We start from the raw sequence: 27,314 nt of genomic DNA on the forward strand, positions 1-27,314 counted from the left end.
AACAAACCCTTTTTTTCCACTTCCACACATGGCAGCCCCGCCCTCTCTTTAAAGTCTCACTTAAGCCTTCATTCCTCCATGAAGTTTTCCATCTTCCCAGTTTCCCAAGTCAGAAATCTCCCTAAGTACCCAGAGCACGATTTGATCTTCTCATGCTTCTTCCCACTTCTTAGCTGGTGCTGTGGGCATCTGGGCACATGCCTCGCCTCTCTGCTAAAACCTCATGGTGTCTGTCAAGTTGGGAAACCCTGCCCACCAAAGAGATGTAACATCAGAGTTTTCCAATATGTTAAAAAAAAAAAAAAAAAGGAAATGTGATCTACATCTCCAGCACCATGGCCCCACCACAGATGCTGTTAGTGTGCAGGAAGGAGCCTGTCTTATCCATCCCAAAGGTGCCTTAGCAGGATGCTACACCTGTCATGGGGAGAGGGGGTCCTCTTAGGCTGTTTTCCCAATTTAGCTCCTCTCAAGAAAGGAAGAATTGACAGTATGATTGGTCAGAGCCTGAGATGTCAAATGGGGTCATTTTTACAGGTGGACAGGGTCACTCTGTGTTAGAGGAGAGGGCACACTGGTGAATTTCCTCTTGCCCTTCCCATCCCCATGTACTAAGTATGGCTAAGTGAAACCTGTGTCTCAGCGCAGGTGCAGATGTGCTCTTCCACGCTGTTCCGTAGGGGGCTCATGCTTGCCAAGGCCTGCCTCTCTGCAGGCTGCGGAGTTGCAGGCTTCTGATTCAGGTACCAGAGATCTGGGGGTGGGAGACTAGTGAGACCCAAGTGTTCACTTGGGTTTGCTAACCTGAGCTGCCTCCTCTAAGCCAGCTTGTCCCAGAACTCTGGCCTGGGCATCTCAGTTGGGCCACCATGCAATTCATCATCTAAATCAAGCATTTGGAAAGTGAAAGGGAGGTTATTAATACTGACACTGGGGAAATAAACACAAGCTGGGTGCGTTGCAGGCAAACCAGGGCACTTGGTCCCCCCAGTCCTCAGGCTCCAATTCTGTATCCATGCAGAGCGCTTTATTTCCAATTTGGTTTTCATTGCTGGTGACAGCGCCTTTGGTGAGAAATCCCAGAGGGAGAAGAGGAGTGCCAGGACCTGAAAACCAAACCCTACCTTGAATACCGTACACATATAACAGCTTCTTGATTACTATGGGTGAAAGAATAGTGAATGTAGCTGAATTACGGCACAGTTATAATAAAAGCAGGACTGTAGTGGGGTATGTGGTGGGGAATTGATAATGGGGGGAGTCTAGTAGCCATAATGTTGCTCATGTAATTGTACATTAATGATTCCAAAATTTAAAAATTATAATAATAATAAAAGCAGGAGACAATATTGTAGCAATACCAGTAGTTAAGAAAAATAACATTGAAAATGTGTGGATCCCAGCTCATCTCTCACTAACCACGTCATTCTGGGCATGTAGCTAAACTCAGGGCTGTGTGTGATCTGAATGTCTCCTGGGGCCTTCCTGTCCCATGCAGATTTGCTACCTTTGACTTAAACACCTTATACTTCATACATATTCCAATTCCTAATCCTTTAAAAAAAAAAGCAAAACTTTTTTTCTTTATGCTTCTCTCTTCACCCTCCATGCCCATGTGTGTCGTTTCACATCAAACCTAGATGTGCACCTTAGCCCCGTCACTCTTCTCCATAGGAACCCCAACTTTTCCCAACATTTCATAGGTCTGAAGATATCATTGAAGATCTCAGGGGCCCTGTTGGGGGCTTGTCACACCATGACCGTCTGCTGTCCCGGTGGCTCCGGGTGTTCCCTTTCCACTCGGCTGTCTTCCAAGTTCTCTTCTTGTCCCACAGCCCCATGCATTCCACAAGCCTTGGAGAATGCACCTCTGTCTCCTTATGATTTCTGCTCTCTTAGAGTGGTATGCACCACCCTGCCTCTGACCCAATGCTCTGTTTTAAAGCCTTCCCCTGGGTTCTGGTGAAGAAAATTTTCTCCATACCATTTCTTCCATAAAAAAATCTGGTATAGGTTGGGCTCACAGCTCCATGAACGCTCTTGCAGCTGTAGAGATTCTCAGCCATGATTTCAGAGCCTCTCTGAAAGCTTTAGCATAGGAGACCATTGAGTGTGCTCATACATTTTCCTAAGGTGCTACTTCTTGCCTCTTTTCAAATTTAATAGGTATCTGTTACCTCTGAAATTAGAACCAGTGCTTTGGAATTTGATGTCTCATTTTACTTCAAAGGGTCTCCATTTCTATGATACAGGTGCAAGGTTGACCTGTCTCCTAAACTTATTAGCAATTATTAGAGCCATCTTTGGGTTCACAAAAGGAATAAAAAAGGAAAAAGATATAGAGGCTGCCCAACCCCTTTTCCCCAAAACAACTGGGTAGGAGTTGGAAGACTAAAAGAGGAAGAAAAATTATTACAATTCCAAGTACAAGCAACAGAAACATAGACTAGAAATGGATTAAGCAATAAAAATACCCAAGCTTGGATGTCTCTAATGTCTCCGATTCAGCACACCAATAACATTATCAAAGGCCAGGTTCTTTCCAACCTCAGCTCCTTCCCATCCATAGCCTCACAGCATCCAGTGGTCAGAGGGGCAGCATCTCTCCCTGTAGGTCTCTTCCCATCAGTAAAAAAAAAATTTCCCAAAAGTGCTCCATAAACTTTCACTCATTTCTCACTGGACAGATTTATATCATATGTTCCTCCCTAAACCAGTCACCCACAAGGGTAATGTACCACCAACACTAACATCCCCCCCTGGCCCAGTCAACCCCCACAAATCACCTGACTGCCGTGGAGGAGCTTGGGTACCAGGATGAAACTGGGCCTGCTGGGTGGTGAACAGCCACGTGTCTGCCACAGTGAGACTGAACGAATGGATCTTGGAGTGTGAAAGTCAGGGAAGGAGGGCTCAACCCAAGGATGTTTGCCTGGCTGGGGAAGAAAGAGGAAACAGGTCAGACAGCTGTCCCTGCTGGGGGCAGGGTGCTGCCCTCAGTTGAAGACATTTTGTTTTCTCCTAAGAAACATCAGGGCAGCTGCAGGCAGGGCAAAGCATCTGAGTGGCTGTGAGCATGAGACGTGGTGAATACACTGCTTCTCGCCTTGGGGAGTCTCTGATGAGACCTCGTTTGCAGGCTGTGATCACAGTTGGTTCTGCTTCAACATGTCCACTCCAATTTCATCTGCACTGCCTTTCTGTAACACCTAACACCTAACATGCTCTTCCTTGCCTCAGATTCTTTAAAGCTGTGTATTTGCTTTTCATTTCTTTACCATTTCTAATTTTCACAATGTACCAAGAAAAAGTTTCCTTGGGTTTAAAGTCCTGTCTAGACACTCCAAGTCAGGAGAAAGTTGCAGATTCCAGCTCAGATTCTGTTCTGCACAGTTATAAAAATGTTCAGTCCAACCAGTTGTCCTTTCAGACCCCAATGCCCTGATGGAAATATTTTTCTAGTTATATATCAAACTAATCTTGAGATCTTGGCTCAGATAACCAGCTCCTAGCTGATTTCCAGTCTACAGTATAAAGTCATTTCTGTCTGCCTGGCATAACTTAAATGCATTTTAAAATCAACATAGTTTGCAAATAACACCATTGTTATATGCTCCCATAATGGCACTGGTGTCTACACAAGTCTAGAAAGAAACTTGCAGCAATGCTCCTACAATACCCCCCAGGAAAGATTCCCATGACTGAAAGAGTTTTATTGCCAGTGATTTTTCTGTCTCCATTCCTTCACCTTCATTTCACTAAAATGCTATTTAAATAGTCTTTGTCTTAATTCTGGCTCCTCAAAGGGCTGTTGCAAACCCTGGAGATGGGGCCATTGGTTGAGGGTTCCAGTTAAGAGAACACTTTTGGCAGGCTGTTCGGGGCTTGGATGTATAAAAAACACTGCACTCCCACTCAGCATCTCCCTGGATACATGGGAACTTTGATCTGGATGATGGGAGTGGGGGTGAGTTTTATTTGGGCTGAGGAGGTGGAAGGACTACAGGAACAATGCTGTGGCACCTGTTCTTTGAACCATGATAGAGCAAGAGATTAGAGATGGAAGCTGCTCAAGTGAGAGTTTTTAAGACCCTGGATCCAAGCGCAACTGCCTTAGGGCCCAGGGAGCACAGTGGGGTGCTGGCTGTGGGTATGACTGGCCCCTTGCCCGTGCCCAGAACCACGGACAGTGTACCGCTGGTCTGCATCTCTGTGTGCAGGTGGGAGCTGGGGCAGGAAGGGGTAAAATATCAGCATGTTAGCAGGTCCAAGAGGACATCCCTGCGGGACTCCTGGAAGTAGCAGGTTGCCCCACAGGGTTGCTGATAGCCCGTGGTCCAGCCACTGGAGCTGGGGCCCTCCACATCTGGCTACAGTCAGGAAGGGTGGCATCATTTTGAAGTCATAGGCTAGTGAGGATTCTATCAGTTTAATCTAATCAAAAGACCAAGAAAGGCAAGCAAACATGTTTCTTTCCTTCAGTGGAGTGCATGACATCAACTTCCCACTTCACCTTCTAACATAAACTTGGCCAGAATCACGGTTCCAGCTATCCAGTGCTGTGTAACAAATCACCCCACAGCAGAGTGCTTAAACAATAGTTGCTGTGTAGTCTCCCACGGTTTCTGTAGGTGAAGAGTTTGGGGAAAGTTCATCTGGGTGATTGCGGCTTGGGTCTTTTGTGTGTTTGCCATTGGAGAAGGGCTAAAGCTCAGAGAGCTGAGATTGAAGCACAGCTGGCTGGGCACCTCTGTCTCCTCATGGGGTGTCAGGGGCTCTGGGTGACCTCTCCATATGGCCTACTTTAGGTTTCCTCACAGCATGGTGGCCTTAGGGCAGTCAAAATGCTTCACACATGAGGGCTACAGTGAGAAAGGTGGAGTGTGTCCCCTCTGATGGCCTGGCCTCCAAAGCCTTGTGTTGCACCACTTCAAGAATGCACTATTCATTGAAACAGTCACAAAAGTTCACCCCATATCAAGGGAGGGGAATTAGATCCCACCCCTGGCTGGAGGAATGGCAAGATTCTAGAAGAATATAGGGGACGGGGCGACACATTGTTGCATCCATCTTGGGGAAATATAATCACAACCACCTTTTCCATGCATGGTGAAATCATTCTTCTGAGACTCCCTCCAAGGATTCTTTAAAGACAGCCTCTACCTGTGATGCTGTTCCTTATCAGCATTCAGCCACATTTTATACTGGCTTGAATCCCACTCAACCCCCAAGCCAGATCCTCCGTCATGTCAGCCGCTCTCCTCCTGCATGCTGTCTAATATGCAGTGCCTCCGAGGAAAACCACTGCAGCTCTCCTGCCCTCCTGCCCAGTGATCGTTTCCTAAAAAGGCATTGAACTAACAGTTCTCATGAAGGAAGAGTGCAGAAATCCATCAGAACACTGACTAAGACTCAGGGCAGCTCTGGGGCGCCTGGCTGATTGCAACATCCTTGAATTCTTTGATCTGAGCATTGCACACACCAATGAGATACTTAATTACACGGGGGCTGGGTGGCCGTGGAGGAGAGGGGAGTGTACGTTTAGGGAGAAGGCCAGAAGGATAAATGGATTTGGAGACTGGGAAAGGCTCTCAGGGAATATTTTCCAGGCCTGCAGGCGTGTAAGGACACTTCCAAATTGCCCGTAAGTGAATCATCTTATTGTCGATCATCATGAAGCCTAGTTAAGAATAATCATATGTAACAGGCCTAGAATCAAAGCCTTAAATTCTTATTATTTTATCACTAGAACCTATTTAGAAGCTTGGAGAGCAATCTAAAAGGAAAGGTCAAGATGAGAGCATTTGGAGACAGGACAGCAGAAAGACAAGGGTCTTCCTATGTGACTGTTCAGAAGGACAGGCTCATGGAGAAGCAGGGAGCTTCAGCCAGAAGAGACCTGTTCATTGAACCACCTAGGTCCCCTGAAGCCATACTCAGCTGCTGCTCTCTCTTCTCTGGGGTATTTGCCCTTCTTTTATGTGGTAGTGACATAACCAGGCCCCACACACATCATGCAGTTTCATTTCTTTGCAGTTTTTCTAAGCATTGAAGGTGGAACTCAAGACACAAGCGTGAATTCTGGCTCTGTTACTGTTGAGCTGTGTGACTTTGGGCAAGTCACTTAACCTCCCTGAATCTGCTCGTGGAAACTGTAAAAAGGAGAATTTTAAGCCCTACCTTTGTGTTATGATAAAATGATATGAGACTATGAATAAAGTGTTTGGAATAGGCTTGGACCCAGCTGGTGCAAAATCAAGTCTGTTCTCTTCCTGTTCCCTCTTAATTATCCACTGAGCATTTTATTTTCATTTTGCAACCAGCCTCAAACTTTTCTTTTGCCAGGTGTGCATTATCAAAAGCAGCAAGGCATTTAAAATCAAAACATGGTTATAATAAAGGGCAAGGACTTACTACTCTGGGGGATTCAGCAAAGGAGGGCTCCTTTCCTGTGGTTTCCTTTTCACGCCTGGGCCTTGCAAACCGGGTTCTCTGAATGGGAGCGTGTCTCCTGGTGAGTTGGAATTCCACTTCGGTCTCTCAGAGAGCAGACCGGGACCATGAATCCAGGATACGGCCCACCTCCTGGCTTTGGATCCATGGATCCAGGATCCCATATTTCCCAGCCAGTCACCTGTGGCCATCACAGCTTTAGAAAGAGATGTTGGGTTTTTGCTGTGGACCCTGGGTCCGTGAGGCCCGCAGGGGCCTTGTAAGGCAGACCCCACACACCCCATTCAGATCCAGCACCTTATGAGCCCACAGGGAAGGTCAGCTGCTCCTGCTCCTAGGAATAAAAGCCCCCCAGATAATACACCTGAGAACCCAGCCGCCTCCTGCTCCCCCTCCTCATTGGGAGGCCTCCCCTCTCAACATGTGTTTCTCCTCAGGGCACACAGTGCCTGGGACATGCCTCCATCAGGGCCCTGCCCCCTTGGCAACGGGACCCCAACTTGGGTGCGAACTGCCCTCCCTGCTGAGCAGTGTGCACACGGTCCCTGCTCTCTCCTCTCACCCTCCTGGGTCTCAGGGATGAGCTTGGCACAGAGACGCTCAGGGGATACTTGACCTAAATCAAACTGATGACAGGCAAGACTCTTAAGGTTCTTCTAACCCAGATCCATGATGCCATGATTAATTTTTTTGAAGTGCCTACCCAATCAACTTCATTTTCAGACTCTGATTAAGTCAAAAATTTCACATTTCATCTCAGATGTACATAAAATGTTGCTTAAAATTTTTCTCTAAATGACTCATCCTGCTTTGAACCTTCATTTCTTTTTCTTAAAATCGTCTTTAGAATTAAAAGCCTCTGGAATAGGAAAAGTGTTCTTAAATATAATGTGAAACACACTATCCATAAGGGGAAAATTTGATAAATTGTGCTACATTAAAATTAAGAACTTCTGATCATCCAAAGACACCCTTAAGGAGTGACAGACTAGGAGCAGACATTTGTAATAAATACACCCAACAGAGGATTTAAGATACTTAAAGAACTCACAGACATCAGTAGATGAGGATGACAGCTCCATAGGAAATGGGCTGACCACCTGACCTGGCACTTTACAAAAGAGAATATTCAAATGCCCAGTCAGTATACAAGAAGAGGCTTGCCTTAGCTCGGGAGGCCACAGCAAAATGCCCTGCACTGGGTGGCATGAACAACAAACTTACTGCTCACAGGCTCGAGGCTGGGAAGTCCAAGATCAGGGTGCCAGCCAATCTGGTTACTGGTGAGAGCCCTCTTCTGGGCCTGTAGATGGCTGTCCTTTTGCTGTGTTCTCACATGGCAGAGAGAGAGAGAGAAGGAGAGAGCTCTCTCCGCCATCCCTTCTTATAAGCACACTAATTCTATTGGATCCAGCCCCATCTTTATGACTTGATTTAACCATACTCACCTCCTCATAGGTTCTATTTCCAAATACAGTCACACTGGGGGTTAGGGCTTTAACATATGAGTTTGGATAAGGGGACACAGTTCAGTCCATTAAAGGCTCAACGTAAAACTATAATGAAATGCCACAGTATACCCCCCAGAATGGCTAGTTGTCAAAGGTTGACAACTGCAAGTGCTGCAGAGGACGTGGTACAGCTGAAACTCTCCCCACTGCTAATGGGAGAGTAAATTGGGATAACCAGGCTGGAAAACCTCTTGGCAGTATCTACTACAGCTGAACATATCCAGACTGTACAGTCTAGAAATGCCACTCCTAGGAATATAGTGAACCAAAATGGGGACATTTGCGTGTTTTTATTTTGTTGTCAATAATATAAAATCACATGAGCAACATTGTGGTTACTAGATTCCCCCCATTATCAAGTCCCCGGGGCATTTGTTTTTAAAAAGCTGTACACAAATGCTCACAGTAGCCCTATTTGTAGTTGCTAGAAATCAGAAGCTCCCCATGTGCCTTCACCAGCAGAATGGCATTGTCATAGATTGAACTGTGTCCCCCGACAACTTCATATGTTGAAGTTCTAACCCCCTATACCTCAGAATGTGACTACATTTAAAGAGAGAGCCTTTAAAGAGATGACTGAGTTAAAAAGGGACTGTTGGGGTGGGTCCCAGGCCAATCTGCCTGGTGTCTTTACAAGAGGAAATTTGGACACACAGAGAGACACACCAGGGATGCTTGTGCACAGAGGAGAGGCCATGTGAGGACACAGCAAGAGGGCTGCCACCTGCAAGCCAAAGACAGTGGCCTCAGAAGAAACAGCCTGCTGACACCTCGATCTGAGGCTTCCAGCCTCCAGAAATGTGAGAAAAGAAATATTATGTAAGCCACCTAGATTGTGGTATTTTGTTATGCAGCCTGAGCTGACTAAGACAGGCATATTCACTCCACAGCCACCACACAGCAACAGGGATCATTGAGCCATGACACACTCCACAGTGGGTGGGGTCCCACAAAGGTGGCGGTGAGCCACAGGAGCCAGCCGCCAAGGAACACCAACCACACATTCTACTGTATAAAATTCAAGACCAGGCAAAGCTCATCTGTGCTGCTAGAAGCTTACATTGAAGTGTGTCATATGTATAAGAAAGTATGCAACTGACCTGGGGGTAAAGCCCATAAGGAGAACTAGGGGCTTCCTGGTGCTGGTCAGTTCTGATTCTTGATCTAGGTGCTGGCTACAGGGTGGGTTTACTTTATCGTGAGAGGCACCAAATTTGGTACCTACAATTTGTTCACTTTTCTGATCCTTGAATAAAACTTTACCAAAACTTTTTGGAGAACTATGTCCCTCAGCTGCCTTAGAGTGCACCTTCCCCATGAAGGCATCTCCCCTAGCCTTTTTCCTTTCAAAAATGAGAGCAGAGTTGTCCTTCTCCACAGGCTCCCACAGGTCTGGGCTGAGGTAAAGCTCTTCTGACCTGTCTTTGGGTATTGGCTCTTCTCACTGTGTCCCCTGCTCAAGTGTCTGTGGCTTGTGTCACCTGTGCTGTCAGCCTGGACAATGCACTGTAATTGTTTCCAGAGAGATCAGTCAATCTGCACCGGCATGTGATGTACCTAGGGTTGGGCAGTGCATAACCTGCACAGCAGTCCGTGGCAACCCTGACCCTCGCCTCAGCTCCCAGGACTCCGTGGAGCCTGAGACCGAGACATGCCCTCCACTCATCCCCTGCCTCACCTCTGCCTTCAGCTGCTGTCACTGCTGTGGCCTCTGCACCCTTCTCTGTCCCTCACAAAGACTGGAAGACAGGGATTCCCTGGATCTCCTCTGGAACGGGCAGGTGTGGGGAGCCAGGGCGGGGCTGTGAAGTTGGTGTGGCCTGTGGAAAAAGCCAAGTTGCTGAGATAGCAACACAGGAGCCGAGGGAGCAAGGGAGAGAATCGGGAGTGAGCAGGCCTTAGCTCCTACCTCCTCCAAGGCCCAGTTGCCCCCCACTACCTGGGCTTTAGTTATTTAATCCGGCAAATTTCCCTTTCAGCTCATACTGGTTGAAATGGGTTTATGTCTTCAACAACCAAAAAAAGTCCTGACTAATACATCCCTGAAAGGTTTTTTTCCCTAAAGAGGCAGACTTCCTTTAAAGCTGAACTCAAACCCTAGGCTTGAGGAAAGCAGAAACATTTGCTCAAGCTTTAAAAGAGCGAATTGCGTTTGCCCACCACTTCACCCATTTGCCTTCTGATCATTGAGGTTATCCAAATGCCAGGCTCAGCCTCAGCTTGAGCAAGATCAGGATGGGGAATTTAGCTGTGTATTTGCTGAATGAACAGATCAAATGAATGTGACATACAGGCTGTACACTCACTGACCCAGGATTTGCCATCTTAATGGTGGGCACTTAAGATGCTGGTTTGTTCTGTGGGAGTGATGAAGCCTTTCTGAGAACCCTGTGGGGCTGACAGAAATTCAGGCATTGTTAGGAAGGTGGATTCACTGTTCAGATTACAGGGGCGATCTAGTTTTTGATATTTCCTCACGGTCAGAACTCTAGCTCTGATGACCTGTCTGAGTCTTTCCAGGAGCAGCTGACAGTCTTTTCGGGAAGCCAGTGTCAAGAAGCCGTTGTGACATAGATGTCACCACAGGACATGATATGCCCAGCAGAACAAGGCAACAGACATCAGCGCAGGGGGTAAAGTCTCTTGAATGTGGAAATGGTTACAGAAAGCAGGAGGCAATCTGGCTTGCTTCCAGAGAGAAGTAAGGTTTCCAAGGCCCCACAAGGACAGCCCTCTGTGAGTGATGCCAGCTCACAGAGCAGGACCCTGCCAGGCACAAGGTGCCCTCTGCCATTCTCGTAGGGTGAGTGGGCTTATCCCTCCTATTAGTGTCCCTGTAGCCCTGAATGTTTTGGAGACTCTGACCATGTACCTGCCCACTCTCCAGGTGCAAGAGGTGGTACAGAACAACTCTAGCACATTTCAGCATGTTCACCCTGAAAGTGGGTAAAAGCCTTATTTCCCAGGAACAGTTTATTCTGGATAAGGGTGTTTGTTCAGCTTGGAGGGGCATGATAGTGGTATGCATGCCAAATTAAATACAAAATTGCTTTCACAAATGTATCATCTCACCAGTGCCTGCATCCGCACATCCTCACCAGCATTAGATATGAAGATTTTTAAAACATTTTTCCTCATTTGATAGATATAGACTGATATTTATTGTTGGTTTTTGTGTTTTTATCGTTATTTAAATAATGACATGGGATAATGTTTTGAATGATCACCTAATGCATATTTCTTTCTCCATAATCCATTCTTTTCTTTCTTACAGTAAGCTTGGGCCAGGAAGTAGAGGCAAAACTCTCTGAGGAAGAGGAGCGTGGCTACAGTATGAATCAGACACGGTGTATCTCTGCTTTGGGTTTTGAAGTAGTCTTAAAATCTCATAGCAAGACAATCATCTTGAAAGCCAGACTTTCAAAGAGAGAGTTTTCTTAAAACTTCTAAGGCTGGAGTTTTTACACATCAAAAAGTCAAAGCTCAGAGAAATTGAATGATCATTTAGTGAATCACAGAGAAGGTCGTAATGCAGATATGACGAAAAGGAAGTTTCTACCCCACAGGAAGAAGAACAGCTATTTTGAGCCGCGGAGAAAGAACTGAGAAGCAAGATGAGGCTGGCGGGGTCAGGCTGTGAGCACGCTGGCCCTTCCCGCCCCTCCCACTGGGATCAAACCCAGGGAATGGAGGGTGGGAACACTCAGGTGGTTCTAAGACTCCAGAACATCAGGACTGGTGCCTCCCGCTCCCTGGGTGTGGCCTGAGGAGTTGTCACACCCTTCAGAGGAGCCCTTGAGTCCTCCTGACACCGCATCCAGCACAGCGCCCAGCCATGGAGTCGAAGTGGCTGAGGGGTGAGCTCTGGTCCATTGGGCCTGAGATGCCACCCCTGGTTCCCAATGTATGGGCCAGCCTGAAATGTGGAGGAGGTCCAGAAGTTCCTGTGTATCACAGGGGGTCCCAAAGAGTAGCTAGGGTGCTAGCCGGTGAGTTCCCTAGGACACCATCACAGCCAAGGGCAAGTGCCCAAAGCTGCGAGAGGGACTTCTCAACAGAGGGCCAGATGGCTGTCCCAGACAGGCCTCAGGGAACCCGCAGCTTCCAGGAGAGCCAGGCAAGACATAGGCAGCCAGGCAGCCTCCAACCGTGCAGAAAACTTACGGTTGTGCCCCAGGACCTGAAGACACACGTAAGCTCCCCCTGCAACCGGCTGCTGTCTTGGAATGAAGAGGGAACAGAAAACTCTTGTGGTAATGGAAAAACCCAGAGACAGGTCATTACCCAAGAAGAGATGGCTGTAACCCAAGGGAGTCGGAGACTAGAACAGCAAGAACAGGAGTTTTTGCCTGTCACAGAAATGGACCCTCAGGAGCTGACTGGGATTTTCCAGGCAGCCATGTTTTCTTTGTGCATCTGAGCAAATTCCACCTTTACAGGATACTCATGACTTTTATAATGACATGCTTAATTTTTTCCAATTGTAATGGTAACATGATTTCATTTTACAAAATTTGGGGAGTAACACAATGAAGAAGAAAATTAAAATCCTGTCCTTTCACAAACCATAGATAACCACTATTAACATCTGGGTTTATTTCCTTCCAGCCATTTTTTCCTGTATGTGTGTATTATTGTGATTGTACACTTGTACATCTTGTTTACCGACAAGACTCTTTAAAGTATAAAACACTTTTGTTTGTGAGAAGGCATCCCTACCACTTGGGTTTTATTTATTATCTTTGAATAACTAACAATTCTGAATGTTCACAGTACCTACAGCCATTAAACTGAAAATAGAAGAAGTTAACAAAGTTGATTTTCCCAAATGCTTCAACACTGATTGAAGTGTAATCAATTAAACTTCCCTAAACATTTGATTGCATATCTCTAGGACATCAGATTTTCTCATGTGCTAAAATGGAGAACAGTATGACAATGATTTCTAAATGAGCAGTATTTACACATAAAGCAGTTTACAAAAGTGCTGAGACTGTGGATTTACATGCTCTCTCATCATCTTATTCTTATTCTTGGATTTATTTCTCCCCAGGGGCTTGACTTTCTTTCTTCAGCCTGGAAGGCTGGGCTGCCTTCTTTACTGGCTGAGATAAAGAACAGCAGCTCTCAGATGATTGGCTTTGATATGATTTGGGCTTTTGCAGTCCTGGTCTTTGCTCCAAAACGACACTTGCTCTGGGTGTTTTTCCCTTTTAAGTCCAGCCTGTTACAATCCTGCTTTACAATTGTCCTATGAGGTGTTGGGGATACTGGCTTAATTAAGATAGAATTTGTCACATTGAAACTATGTTTCTCTTTTTCATTGACTATTTTGACCTATAATGTTGACCCTCTTCTCCCAACTCTTAACAGCATTATGTGAATGATTAAAATTTCTTCAAAAAAAATTTTTTTAATGGCTCTATAAGATTTACTAGGGTGGATGCACCATGATTTATTTAATCTGTTTACTTAACTATTGGACATTTAGATGGTGCTCAATTTGTTTTCCATTAAACTCATCTCTGTATGAATAATGCTCATGAATCTCAGCTTGCATTTCTAGTTTCTTGGGTTAAACTCATAGCAGGGAGCCTCTTGGGTCAATGGTTATGAAGACCCTTAAGGCTTTTGATACACAATGCCAATCGCCTCTGGAACGCTCTTTAGGCTTCAGTGTTCTCATGTGATCCCACATACAAGAGGAGAAGGCATTGCTGTCTTCCTTTGGAAACAGGGAAATTAAGACATGGCAGAGCAAATTGTCTGAGTAGGGAGTTACTCAGGTTCTGGTGAAGGGCGCTCTGGGCTGGGATTCTGCATGTCACCTGGGTAACTCCCATATAGGGACTGTGCTTTTCAAACTAACAACTCCAACCCAGCCTGACGAGACCAGACTTAAGTAAGGGACAGTGGAAAATAATATTTAGAATCAGGACTGTTCTAGAAAAGCTGGAATATGTTATGGTTAGCTATTCATATCTACATCATCCAGTATGGTGGCCACCAGCCATATCTGGCTATTGAGTTAGTGTGACTGAGGAATGGAACTTACTTTAATTTTAATTCATTTAAAGCACAGATAATTGATTCAATTATTGGAAAGCTTTTAAGTATGTTTGGACAGCTTAGGTATGTGAATCTATTTTTTTTAACTGTTAAGTTTATGAAACCTAACTAAATATAGATCAATATTTCCAATGAAAATTTAGCATCCAAATTTAGATGTGGTCTAAGTGTAAAATAAACACTGGGTTTCAAAGAGTTAGTATGAAAAAAAGAAAGTAAACTACCCCTTTAGTAAATGTTTTATATAAATCACAGGTTGTAATAGTATTTTAGATGTATAGAGCTAGATAAAATAAATTATTAATAATGTCACCTTCTTGTCCCTTTTAAAAATAAACTTTTTATTTTAGAAGATTTTTAGATTTGCAGAAAAGCTGCAAAGATGATATGAAGAAGTCCCACATGCTTCACACCCAGCTTCCCTATTATTAACATCTTAACATTATTATGATATATTTGTCACAATTAATGAGCCAGTATTGATACATTATTATTGACTAAACCTTTTTCAGATTTCCCTAGTTTTTGCCTACTGCCCTTTTCCTGTTCCGGGATCCTAACCAGGATACTGCATAGTACTGAGTTGACTTATGTCATGGGCTCTGACGACCTCTCAGATTTTCCTTGTTTTTGATGACCTGGCAGTTTGGAGGCATCCTGGTCAGGTATTTTGTAGACTGTCTCCCAATAGGGATTTGTGTGATGTTTTTCTCCTGATTAGACAGGGGTTGCGGATTTGGGGGAAGATGACCACAGAAGTAAAATGCCCTTCTCGTCACATCATACGGAGGGGACATACTGTCAGCATGACTTACTGCAGTTGCTGTGAACCTCCAGCACCTGGACAAGGTGGTGCGTGTCAGGTTCTCCATGGACAAGTGGCTCTTTCCCCTGCCCCTACTGTCCTCTTTGGAGAGTACACTATGAGCAGCCTACCCAGGGGGGAAACAGGCGCCACCTCCTCCGGAGTGGGGAGCTACATCAATTATTTGGAATTCTTCTGTAGGGAAAATTTGCCTCTTCTCCCCCAGATATTTATTTATTCAGTCATTTATTTATGTCGGTATGGATTCATGGATATTTATTTTATTCCTTGGGTTATGATGCAATTCCTCTTCAATGTTTTGTTCCTCAAATTGTTCTATCTTTGGCCACTGGAAGCTCTCTCTTTGCTCCTGTATCCATTTGACATGTCCCACCATGGTGGGTGTTTTGAACCTGCTTCTGTTTTCTTTCTTTGCTGTGGTTACTAGGAAATTTGAAATCACACTGTGGCATGCATTTTATTTCTGTTGGACAGCTTCATCCAGACTCCTCTGCAGGCAGGGACTTGGTGTTTGGAAGTCTTGACCCTGGGACCAAAAAGAGGGTCTAAACCCTGTAGGCATAAATCTTGCATTCAGTTAATTTTCCCTCTTTACTTTGGCTGCTGGGCAGCTCAGTGCCAATACTGCAATCCTTATTCAGAAATATCTTGGTACATTGTTTCCTTCTGAATATATTTATACCTTTTATCTCTGTTTCACCATTGCCTCAGTTCCAACAATTAATCATTTTTATCTGTTTGTATTGTACATAATTTTGTTAAGCCATCCTGAACCCTTTATGAAATAAGGCAGGTTTACAGGACACTGTCAATGCTCTATCCAGATCCTTCAGACAATCTATTCAGATCCCCTTTTACTGGTGTGTGTGTGTGTGTGCTTGTGTGTGACTACCACCATTTTCAACAGCCAATCTCTGTGCCTCTTCTTGGGAGATCCAGTCTTACTTAGGCTGTTAGGGGAGCTATTACCCAAGAGTTTACATCCCTCTGGGGTGACCCTGAACCAGTGACTGGAGGAGTATGAGGATGTGGAAATCTTATCTGGTGCACTGAGGGCTGGAGGTTGGGATCAGAGTCTGTGGTGCTACTTATCTGTGGTGCCTCCTATGGCATCAGGCTGAAGCCACCCTCCGTGGGACTTCCTGAGATGGCACTTGGTGTGGCTGCCCAGGAAGTGCAACCTTCAAAAATCACTTGCACACTGAGCTCACCTCAACACCTGCTTTGGGGAACTGACCTAAGACAGCCAATGATACATTTTTTTTGGTATCATTAATCTACAATTAAATAAGGAACATTATGTTTACTAGACTCCCCCCATCACCAAGTCCCCACCACATACCCCATTGCAGTCACTGTCCATCAGCGTAGTAAGATGCTGCAGAATCACTACCTGTCCTCTCCATGCTGTACAGTCTTCCCCACGCACCCCCCAATATTATGCATGCTAATCGTAATGCCCCCTTCCCCACCCCCCTTATCCCTCCCTTCACACCCATCCTCCCCAGTCCCTTTCCCTTTGGTAACTGTTAGTCCATTATTGGGTTCTGTGAGTCTGCTGCTGTTTTGTTCCTTCAGTTTTTTCTTTGTTCTTATACTCCACAGATGAGTGAAATCATTTGATACTTGTCTTTCTTGGCTTATTTCACTGAGCATAATACCCTCTAGCTCCATCCATGTTCTTGCAAATGGTAGGATTTGTTTTCTTCTTATGGCTGAATAATATTCCATTGTGTATATGTACCACATCTTCTTTATCCATTCATCTACTGAAGGACACTTAGGTTGCTTCCATTTCTTAGCTATTGTAAATAATGCTGCGATAAACATAGGGGTGCATAAGTCTTTTTGAAACTGGGCTCCTGCATTCTTAGGGTAAATTCCTACGAGTGGAAATCCTGGGTCAAATGGTATTTCGATTTTGAGTTTTTTGAGGAATCTCCATACTGATTTCCACAGTGGTTGAACTAATTTACATTCCCACCAGCAGTGTAGGAGGGTTCCCCTTTCTCCATATCCTCACCAACATTTGTTATTGTTTGTCTTTTGGATGGTGGCCTTTCTTACTGGTGTGAGGTGATATCTCATTGTAGTTTTAATTTGCATTTCTCTGATGACTAGTGATGTGGAGCGTCTTTTCATGTGTCTGTTTCCCATCTGAATTTCTTCTTTGGAGAACTGTCTGTTCAGATCCTGTGCCCATTTTTTTATTGAATTATTTGCTTTTTGTTTGTTGAGGTGCATGGGCTCTTTATATATTTTGGATGTCAACCCTTTATCGGATCTGTCATTTATCAATATATTCTCCCATACTGTAGGATGCCTTTTTGTTATATTGGTTGTGTACTTTGCTGTACAGCAGCTTTTCAGTTTGATGTAGTCCCATTTGTTCATTTTTGCTTTTGTTTCCCTTGCCCGGGAATATATGTTCATGAAGAAGTTGCTCCTGTTTATGTCCAAGAGATTTTTGCCTATGTTTTTTTCTAAGAGTTTTATGGTTTCACAGCTTACATTCAGGTCTTTGATCCATTTTGAATTTACTTTTGTGTATGGGGTTAGACAATGATCCAGGTTCACTCTCTTAAAATGTAGCTGTCCAGTTTTGCCAACACCAGCTGTTGAAGAGGCTGTCATTTCCCCATTGTGTGTCCATGGTTCCTTTATCATATATTAATTGACTGTATATGTTTGGGTTAATATCTGGACTCTCTATTCGGTTCCACTGGTCTGCGGGTCTGTTCTTGTGCCAGTACCAAATTGTCTTGATTACTGTGGCTTTGTAGTAGAGCTTGAAGTTGGGAAGTGAGATGCCCCCTGTTTTATTCTTCCTTCTCTGAATTGCTTTGGCTATTTGGGGTCTTTTGTGGTTCCATATGAATTTTAAAACTATTTGTTCCATTCCAGTTTGTTGAAGAATGTTGTTGGTATTTTGATAGGGATTGCATTGAATCTGTAGATTGCTTTAGGCAGGATGGCCATTTTGACAATATTAATTCTTCCTAGCCAAGAGCATGGGATGAGTTTCCATTTGTTAGTGTCCTCTTTAATTTCTCTTAAGAGTGTCTTGTAGTTTTTAGGGTATAGGTCTTTCACTTCCTTGGTTAGGTTTATTCCTAGGTATTTTATTCTCTTTGATGCAATTGTGAATGGAATTGTTTTCCTGATTTCTCTTTCTTCTAGTTCATCTTTAGTGTATAGGAAAGCAACAGATTTCTGTGTATTAATTTTATATCCTGCAACTTTACTGAATTCAAATATTAGTTCTAGCAGTTTTGGAGTGGAATCTTTAGAGTTATTATGTACAATATCATGTCATCTTCAAATAGTGACAGTTTGACTTCTTCTTTACCAGTCTGGATTCCTTGTATTTCTTTGTTTTTTTCTGATTGCCGTGGCTAGGATGTCCAGTACTATGTTGAATAACAGGGCAGATAGTGGGCATCCCTGTCTTGTTCCCAATGTTAGAGGAAAAGTTTCCAGCTTCTCACTGGTAAGTATGATGTTGGCTGTGGGCTTGTCATATATGGCCTTTATTATGTTCAGGTACTTGCCCTCTACACCCATTTTGTTGAGAGTTTTTATCATGAGTGGATGTTGAATTTTGTTGAATGCTTTTTCAGCATCTATGGAAATGATCATGTGATTTGTGTCCTTCTTTTTGTTGATGTGGTGGATGATGTTGATGGATTTTTGAATGTTCTACCATCCTTGCATCTCTGAGATGAATCCCACTTGATCATGGGGTTTGATCCTCTTGATGTATTTTTGAATTCAGTTTGCTAATATTTTGTTGAGTATTTTTGCATCTATGTTCGTCTGGGGATATTGGTCTGTAATTTTCTTTTTTGGTAGGGTCTTTGCCTGGTTTTGGTATCAGAGTGATGCTGCTTCATGGAATGACTTTAGAAGTATTCCCTTCTCTTCTATTTTTTGGAAAACTTTAAGGAGAATGGGTATTATGTCTTCTCTATATGTCTGATAAAATTACACAGTAAATCCATCTGGCCCGGGGTTTTGCTCTTGGGTAGTTTTTTGATTACCACTTCAATTTTGTTGCTGGTAATTGGTCTGTTCAGATTTTATGTTTCTTCCTTGGTCAGTCTTGGAAGGTTGTATTTTTCTAAAAAGTTGTCCATTTCTTCTAGGTTTTCCATCTTGTTAGCATATAGGTTTTCATAGTATTCTCTAATAATTCTTTGTATTTCTCTGGGGTCCATTGTGACTTTTCCTTTCTCATTTCTGATTCTGTTGATGTGTGTTGATTCTGTTTTTCTTAATAAGCCTGGCTAGAGGCTTCTCTATTTTGTTTATTTTCTCAAAGAACCAGCTCTTGGTTTCATTGTTTTTTCCTGTTGTTTTATTCTTCTCAATTTTAATTATTTCTTCTCTGATTTTTATTATATCCCTCTTTCTGCTGACTTTAGGCCTCATTTGTTCTTCTTTTTCCAATTTCAATAATTGTGACTTTAGACTATTCATTTGGGATTGTTCTTCCATCTTTAAATATGCCTGGATTGCTTTATACTTTCTCGTAAGACTGCTTTCACTGAGTCCCACAGAAGCTGGGGCTTTTTGTTGTTGTTGTCATTTGTTTCCATATATTGCTTGATGTCTATTTAAATTTGGTCGTTGATCCATTGATTATTTAGGAGCATGTTGTTAAGCCTCCATGTGTTTGTGAACCTTTTGCTTTCTTTGTACAATATATTTCTAGTTTTATACCTTTGTATTCTGAGAAATTGGTTGGTAGAATTTCAATGTTTTTGAATTTACTGACACTCTTTTTGTAGCCTGCTATGTGGTTTATTCTGTAAAATGTTCCATGTGCACTTGAGAAGAATGTGTATTCTGCTGCTTTTGGGTGCAGAGTTCTGTAGATGTCTGTTAAGTCCATCTGTTCTAGTGTGTTGTTCAGTGTCTCTGTGTCCTTACTTATTTCCTGTCTGTTGGATCTGTCCTTTGGAGTGAGTAGTGTGTTGAAGTCTCCTAAAATGAATGTATTGCATTCTATTTCCTCCTTTAATTCTGTTAGTATTTGTCTCACATATGTTGGTGCTCCTGTATTGGGTGCATATATATTTATAACAGTTATATCCTCTGGTTGGACTGACCCCTTTGTGATTATGTAACGTCCTGCTTTATCTCCTGTTACTTTCTTTGTTTTGAAGTCTATTTTGTCTGATATAAGTACTGCAACACCTGCTTTTTTCTCCCTATTGTTTGCATGAAATATCTTTTTCCATCCCTTGACTTCTAGTCTGTGTATGTCTAGTTTGGTTTTGAGGTGAGTCTCTTGTAGGCAGCATATAGATGGATCTTGTTTTTTTATCCATTCTATTACTCTGTGTCTTTTGATTGGTGCATTGAGTCCATTTACACTTAGGGTGATTATTGAAAGATATGTACTTATTGCCATTGCAGGCTTTAGATTCGCAGTTACCAAAAGTTCAAGGGTAGCTTCTTTACTATTTAACCATCTAACTTAACTCGCTTGTTAAGCAATTATAAGCACAGTGTGATGATTCTTTATTTCTCTCCCTTCTCATTCTTCCTCCTCCATTCTTTATATGTTAGGTGTTTTATTCTGTGCTCTTTTGTATTTCCTTTGACTACTTTTGTGGGTAGTTGGTTTTATTTTTTGCCTTTAGTTAGTATTTGCTTGGTCTGCTTTCTTTGCTGTGATTTTATTTTTTCTGGTGACATCTATCAACCCTTGCCTTAGTAGTGCTTCCATCTAGAGCAGTCCCTCTAGAATGCCCTGTAGAAGTGGTTTGTGGGAGGCAAATTCCCTCAACTTTTGTTTGTCTGGGAATTATTTAATCCCTTCTTCATATTTAAATGATAATCATGCTGGTTACAGTGTTATTGGTTCAAGGCACTTCTGTTTAATTGCATTAAATATACAATGCCATTCTCTTCTGGCCTGTAGGGTTTCTGTTGAGAAGTCTGATGATTGCCTGATGGGGTTTCCTTTCTAGGTGACCTTTTTTCTCTCTCTGGCTGCCTTTAATACTCTGTCCTTGTCTTTGATCTTTGCCATTTTAATTACTATATGTCTTGGTGTTGTCCTCCTTGGGTCCCTTGTGTTGGGAGATCTGTGAGCTTCCATGGTCTGGGAGAATATTTCTTCCCCCAGTTTGGGGAAGTTTTCATCAATTATTTCTTCAAAGACATTTTCTATCCCTTTTTCTCTCTCTTCTTTTTCTGGTACCCCTATAATGCAAATATTGTTCCATTTGAATTGGTCACACACTTCTCTTAATATTCTTTCATTCTTAGAGATCCTTTTTTCTCACTGTGCCTCAGCTTCTCTGCATTCCTATTCTGATTTCTATTCCATTAACGGCCTCTTGCACCTCATCTAGTCTTCTCTTAAGTCCTTCCAGATATTGTTTCATTTCTGTAATCTCTATCCTGACTTCATCCCTGAGCTCTTGCACATTTCTCTGTAGGTCCATCAGCATGGTTATGACCTTTATTTTGAATTATTTTTCAGGAATATTGATTAAATCTATCTCCCCAGGCCCTCTCTCTGGGGTTGTCTGGGTGATTCTTGTCTGGACCAGATTCTTCTGCCTTTTCATGGTGATAGAGGTAGTCGTAGACAGGTGGCACATGTGTCTGCTGGGAGAACAAAGTCCTTTCCTGCTTGTTGGTCACCTTGCCCTTGTCCACTGCCTGTGTCTGTTATCCGCACACCAGAAGCAGCATCCGGGTTAATTCCCTGAGCTGCTGTGGGCGAGGCAGCCCTCAGGCTAGCCCAAAGTCCTATGGGGAGTGGCAGGCACACCAGGTGTGCTCTCCTGCAAGAACAGCACCCCTTCGTGCCTTGCCCCAGCTTCCTCTGCCTGCGCCAGGCAGCTGCACACTGGCAGCAGCGTCTGGGTCTGGCCCCAGTAGATGCACACTGGGAGGAGACTCTGGGCAGTTGCTGAGGGCATGGTCGCTCTCTGGCTGCTCCACCACTGTGGCGGGGCAGCGCCAGCTGTGAGGAACAAATAGCAGGCTGCTTATCACAGTGAGGAGCTTCAAAGCTGCATTGCCACCCAGGGGGCTAGGGCGCCTGAAGTTCACCAGGATTCCCAGCATGCTGGGCTAAGTGTGCCAGATCGATTCTGTCCAACTGTGAAGTCCCTGTCCCTTTAAGATTTTAGAAAAGCACTTGCTTTTCTTTTGTCCCAGGGGACCCAGCTGTGGGGACCCACTCACAGAATTTTCTTTTCCGTTTCTCTAATATCCAGTACACCATGCAATGTGTGTCTGTTCTCCCGGTGCAGATTACTAGGGCTGGTTATTTAGCGGTCCTGTGCTTCCACTCCCTCCCTGCTCTGACTCCTTTCCTCCCGCTGGTGAGCTGGGGTCCAGTCAGGTCACAGCTTTGTATCTTACCCCATTCATGAGATGCTGAGTTCTTGCAGATGTAGATGTAGCCTAGCTGTTGTACTGTATCCTCTGGTCTCTCTTTTAGGAATAGTTGTACTTGTTGTATTTTCAAAAATATATATGGTTTCAGGAGGCGATGTCCACCGCCCTACTCATGTCACCATCTTGGCTCCTCCCTCATTGTATATTTACACATTTTGTTTGTTCATTCATCTTGTGGGTAAAATTGTAATATTTTCAGAATATCTCACCTGGCTTCAGTGTATCTGCATATCAAAAGGTGTTCCTAAGGGGTGGAGAAAAGTGGTTCATCTCCACATCAGTGAGTAATTACCTGGGCAACTGAGGGCTTATCTGAACCTGAGAGGTGAGGGGAAGGTCCTTGCTTGCTTCTTCTGGAGCAGGAGAGAAGGCCCTGGCCTGCAGTTTGTAAGCTTACCCCATAAACGGGTTTTAAACTTTATTTCTCCCTTCAACTGATTTCAGTTTTAGAGGCATTCTTCCCTGGGATTTCTTCTCCCTGGAGTTACACATGTGTTGGTGGAAGTAAGCCTTTCCTTTACATCTACACCCTATCATGCCCTTTAAGCAGAGAGGCTGAAGGCACTCAGCCCCAGTAGGATGCTCTCATGGTGCTGGCCCTGGCTCGTTCAGGCCACAGGCACCCCCACTGGTCCCTGACACCCTTTGGTAATGGTTCTGAGAACAGCAATTAGTAGTAAGAATAGCTTACACACGTTTCCATCAATTAGCCATAGCATGAACTTCATGTCTTGGTCTTCTGAGGGGACTAGAATAAGCTACTTGTTCCATGAGGGTGGTCCTGTCCTGTTTGATTTCCACTGTGTACCCAGGGCTCAGTTATTACCATGTAGCATACAGTAATACTGAATAGGTATCAGAATATGGAAAGAGAGAGCTGGCTGCTGGACTGGAGCAGTAATACTACCTCCAGTACTGTCTGTTGAGCACCTACATATGCCTGGGGCTTCACAGATATTCTCGCTCTTCCCCCTCAATAGTTCTGCAGGGATAGACATCATTGTGCCCATTTTATAGGCAGGAATGCTGAAGTTAAGTCTTAACCCAGGGTTGTACATAGTAGAGCCAATACTCCTGGTGGAATCTGTGTTTCTGGAAGGACGTGGAGAGGAGGTAAAAGTAATGCCTGTCCACATCTGCCTTTGGTATGTTATCTTTGAAAAATCTCTACAATACCTGCAGGGAGGTACTGTTATGATTTCCATTTGATAGACAAGAGAACTCAGGCCCTGAAAGCAGCTAGCAAGTGGCAGGACCAGTATTTGAATCTGACCTATCAGGCCTCACTGTGCACCACCTCTGCCCACCTGACTGATCCCATTTCTCACTCCCTTCTGCAGGACATCACCTCGCAAGCCAAAATGTCAAACATTGCTGCTTCTTTGGCTTCCCTCTGAATGAGGCTGGCAGGACGAAGTGAGGCTACTGGGATTTTTGCCATCTGGCTGCCTGGGACTTGGGGACTCCAGAATGAAGCGGATATGAGTCATAGAGAACACAGGCTCATTTGCACCCAGTAACCACACTAGTCATGGATCCATGCTTAAAAGGATTTGGGAAGCTGCAGGAGCTGAGGCTGGGGCACGCCTGGGGAGATGAGGCCATGCTGGAGGATCCCACGTCTGTTTGCTGCCTTGTCCATAGGAGAAGAACATCAGCTAGAAGAGAATGTGGAGCACCCCCCCCCTCACCCTGAAGGAGAGGAACTTTGCAGTCACTTGCCCCAGCACAGGACTCTGACCCTCCAGGTGGGTGTGCAGGGGGTGGGTCTGTGGCATCCTGGGTGAAAGGCCTCTGGGCCTGCCCACAGCTGTCTGTGCCCCTATTTCTCTGGCAGTCCCATATGGGAGGCATAGCTGTGTCTGCCCCCAAGTGCTCTAACACAGGTGAGAAGTCAGAGCAACCAGGCCAGGGCGGGGGCCTACCTGGAGGGATGTCACTTGGAAATAGGACTGCCAGTTCCCATGGAAGTATCTGGGGCTCTTTAAGAAAAATCCTGAAGGTTGTATGAACTACAGAGGAATTCTACCAAATGTTCTCTGAGCCTAGGCTGGAAGGGGCCCAGAGGAAGCCACCGGATACATGATTCTTGCCAACAATTCAGCAGAGAGCTCTGGAGGGCCTGCTGTGGGCACATCTCTGGAATATCAAGATGGCAAAATTCAAGGATTCTCTTTATACTCAGCGAGATAATATCCTGATACCCCACAGCGGGTTTTGTGTGTGGGAATCACAGACGTGGTCTTGATCCTAGTTTTGCTTCTTAGCTGCTAAGTAACTTTGAATGAGAGACATCAGGTCTCAGAACCCCCCTTCCTCCCTGTCACAGGCTGGGAGCTGAGGATGGGTTCCACTGGCCAGGAGCGGACACAGGTCACCCTCAACCCATGGCAGCTATGGCCATCCTTCATTTAATTATTCGGCAGAGCAGTTAAAAGTAGGTTTGTCAGATAAAATACAGGGTGTCCAGTTAAATTCGTATTTCAGGTAAACAGCAAACAATCATTTCAGTACAAGTATATCCCAAATACTGAGTGGGACATACTTATATGACATGCATTTGCTGTTCATCTGAAATTCATATTTAACTGGTGGCCCTGTATTTCTATTTGTTACATCTGGCAACTCTGCTTAACCACTCTGGGTCTTGGTTTCCATATCTGCCACTCCAGACAGTTATTGTAACTCCCTCACAGGCTATCCTGAGGCTAACTGAGAGAATTCTGAAAGCATGGGCCCTGCATGGTGACTGGCTGCCTGGCCTAGCGGGCACTGCGCAGAGAGGGTCCGCAGTTCATGCAAGGGAAGGGGGTCCATGCCTCACAGTCCCCACCACTTGAGTCCTGGAGCTAATCAAGTCCTCCTTCAGTGGGAAGGAGGGGTTGCCCACTGCTCCAGGTGCCTCAGGCCTTCCACAAGTGCCCCTGCCCTGCTCTTACTTCTGCTGCCCATGAGCCCAGCCTTGCCACCTTCCTGCCTGGGCCTCTGCCTGTTCCTGCCCCGCCAGACTCTGGGGGCTGCTGGCCTGCTGGAAGTAGGCGTCCTCTGCCTGGGTCCTCTGCCCCAAACTCCAGCCCAGACTGCATCCGTCCGTCTTCCTCTACTGCTCCACTCTGCAGAAGGTGCAGGCTCACCATGCCAGGCTCCACACTGTGCCCACCGTGTTCCCACAGGATCATTCCCCCACAGCCCTTTGACCCTGGGTCAGTGTATCAGTGTAACAGGACTGTCGCCTGAGCAGCCGCAGCACCTGTGAGTCCTGAGTGACAGAGAGAACAGAGACCTCCCAGGCCACAGACCCTGGGGAGGTAAGCTGCTACTTTCCCTGATTCAAGTCTGACTTAAGAGGCTCATTTCCATTAGAAGTTTGTAGGTTGCAGTGTCTTCTGCAGGTGTCTTCCAGTCCCTTGCCATCACTGTATATCTTATTTACTTAGAAGGTCAGAAGAGAGGATTTTGAGCTTTGTTTCTTTGAGGTTTAACTTTTGTTTTTAAACATTCCAGTTGTTTTTGAGATGTTTCCCATCCCCTTCCAGCTTCAAATTGAGGTTTGATGTTCTTTGAGGAGATTCAAGTTCTGTACATGTTGTATATGAGATCACATTTCCATCAAGGGCCGCAGAACACCCAGGGGGTGAACAGCTGGTACAGTAGAGATATTCCAAACTCAAGGGCCATAGTGCCAACCAATGGGTCACGTGTGGTTCTCTACCCTGAGAAAATGGCAGCCCTTTGAACTGGCTTTAAAAGGGAGGGGAAGACAAACCAATTTTTAAAAGTGGATAAGAGTCTTCACGAAGGAAGAGATATGAAAGGCCAATAATCACGTGGAAAAGTGCTCAGTATAATGAGCCATCTGAAAAATTAAAATGAAAACCACAATGAGAAAGGGCTGCACACTCACCAGAGCAGCTGAAGCGGCAAAGATGGACACCACCAAACGCTGAGGATGCTGGAACCGCTCCACTCATACTGCTGATGGGAGTGTAATATGATACAGAAACTGTGGAGAAAATGGAACTCTTACAAAGATGAATATAAACATACATCTAGCCTATGACTGCCAATTCCACTTCTAGGTGCCTGCCCAAGAAAAATGAAAATACATGTTCATGTACGTGAAGTTTCACAGCAGCCTTAATAAAGTAACTCAAAACTGGAAGTAACCCACGTGCCCATGAACTGGAGAACAGAAGTGCTGTGGTACAGCCGTAGAATGCAATACTACTTGGCAATAAAAAGAAGCCAAGCAGTGAAATGCGTGACAACATACTTGGGTCTCAGATGTACACTCAGCAAACGTGGACATACACGAGAGTCCATACCATATAACCACATTTGTATGAAGTTCTAGAATGCTGAAAGAGATGGGCATGGTGGTGACTATGCGTGTGTGTGTGTGCGTGGTGGTATGGTATGGGAATTATGGTTATAGTTCGGGAAGGGAACAAAAGAACTTTTGGAGGTGATGGAAGTGTCCTATGTCTTAATAGGGTCTGGGTTATATGGATACATTTTGTCAAAAGTGATCATATACTTGCAATCTTGTTATGTGTAAATTACACCACAAATAAAACAGTGAAGCAAACCCCTCTGCCCCACATAAATTAATTAATTTTTTAAAAATAGAGGGGAAGCGAACACATTTTAAAACGTTTCCCCTTCAAGCTGGATGCTCAGCATAGCTCATCCCATCCTAAGTGAGAAGATTTTATTATCAACTCTGTTTTGCGAGTGAGAAAATGTGTTCGGAGAGATTAACTAACTTGCCCAGGGTCATCAAGAGAATGTCAGTTCCAGTCTGGACCCACGGCTGTCTGGCTCTGTGACCCATGCTGGGCCACATTCCTGGGCTCCCTGACCAGGGTGTTCAGTGATGCACCAGGAGGGAAATAGGTTTTACTCTTTGATGATCAAGTTAAATAATTAATTATGAAAATAAACAGACCCTGGTGCAGCAAACACATTTTGCATAAATTTTTAAAATAAAAGATAACAGTAAAAATCATTTCCCCTTGAAGGAGGCAGGA

General features: G+C 44.5%; 1 long non-coding RNA gene across 3 annotated transcripts; it reads right to left on the bottom strand.

The window, feature by feature from the left end:
- Nucleotides 1-234: 234 nt before the first annotated feature.
- On the bottom strand, nt 235-26,288 carry LOC140848235 (uncharacterized). 3 transcript variants are annotated; one of them, XR_012128802.1, is made up of 4 exons: nt 26,189-26,288; nt 9,643-9,784; nt 2,787-2,936; nt 235-754 (listed from the first exon to the last, which is right to left on the bottom strand). It is a non-coding gene; the product is annotated as an uncharacterized lncRNA (long non-coding RNA). The 3 variants fall into 3 exon arrangements; XR_012128800.1 differs by lacking the exon at nt 235-754 and adding an exon at nt 768-1,106; XR_012128801.1 differs by lacking the exons at nt 235-754; nt 9,643-9,784 and adding an exon at nt 768-1,106.
- Nucleotides 26,289-27,314: the final 1,026 nt, after the last annotated feature.

Source organism: Manis javanica, chromosome 3, assembly GCF_040802235.1.
Source record: "Manis javanica isolate MJ-LG chromosome 3, MJ_LKY, whole genome shotgun sequence".
Lineage (NCBI taxonomy): Eukaryota > Metazoa > Chordata > Mammalia > Pholidota > Manidae > Manis > Manis javanica.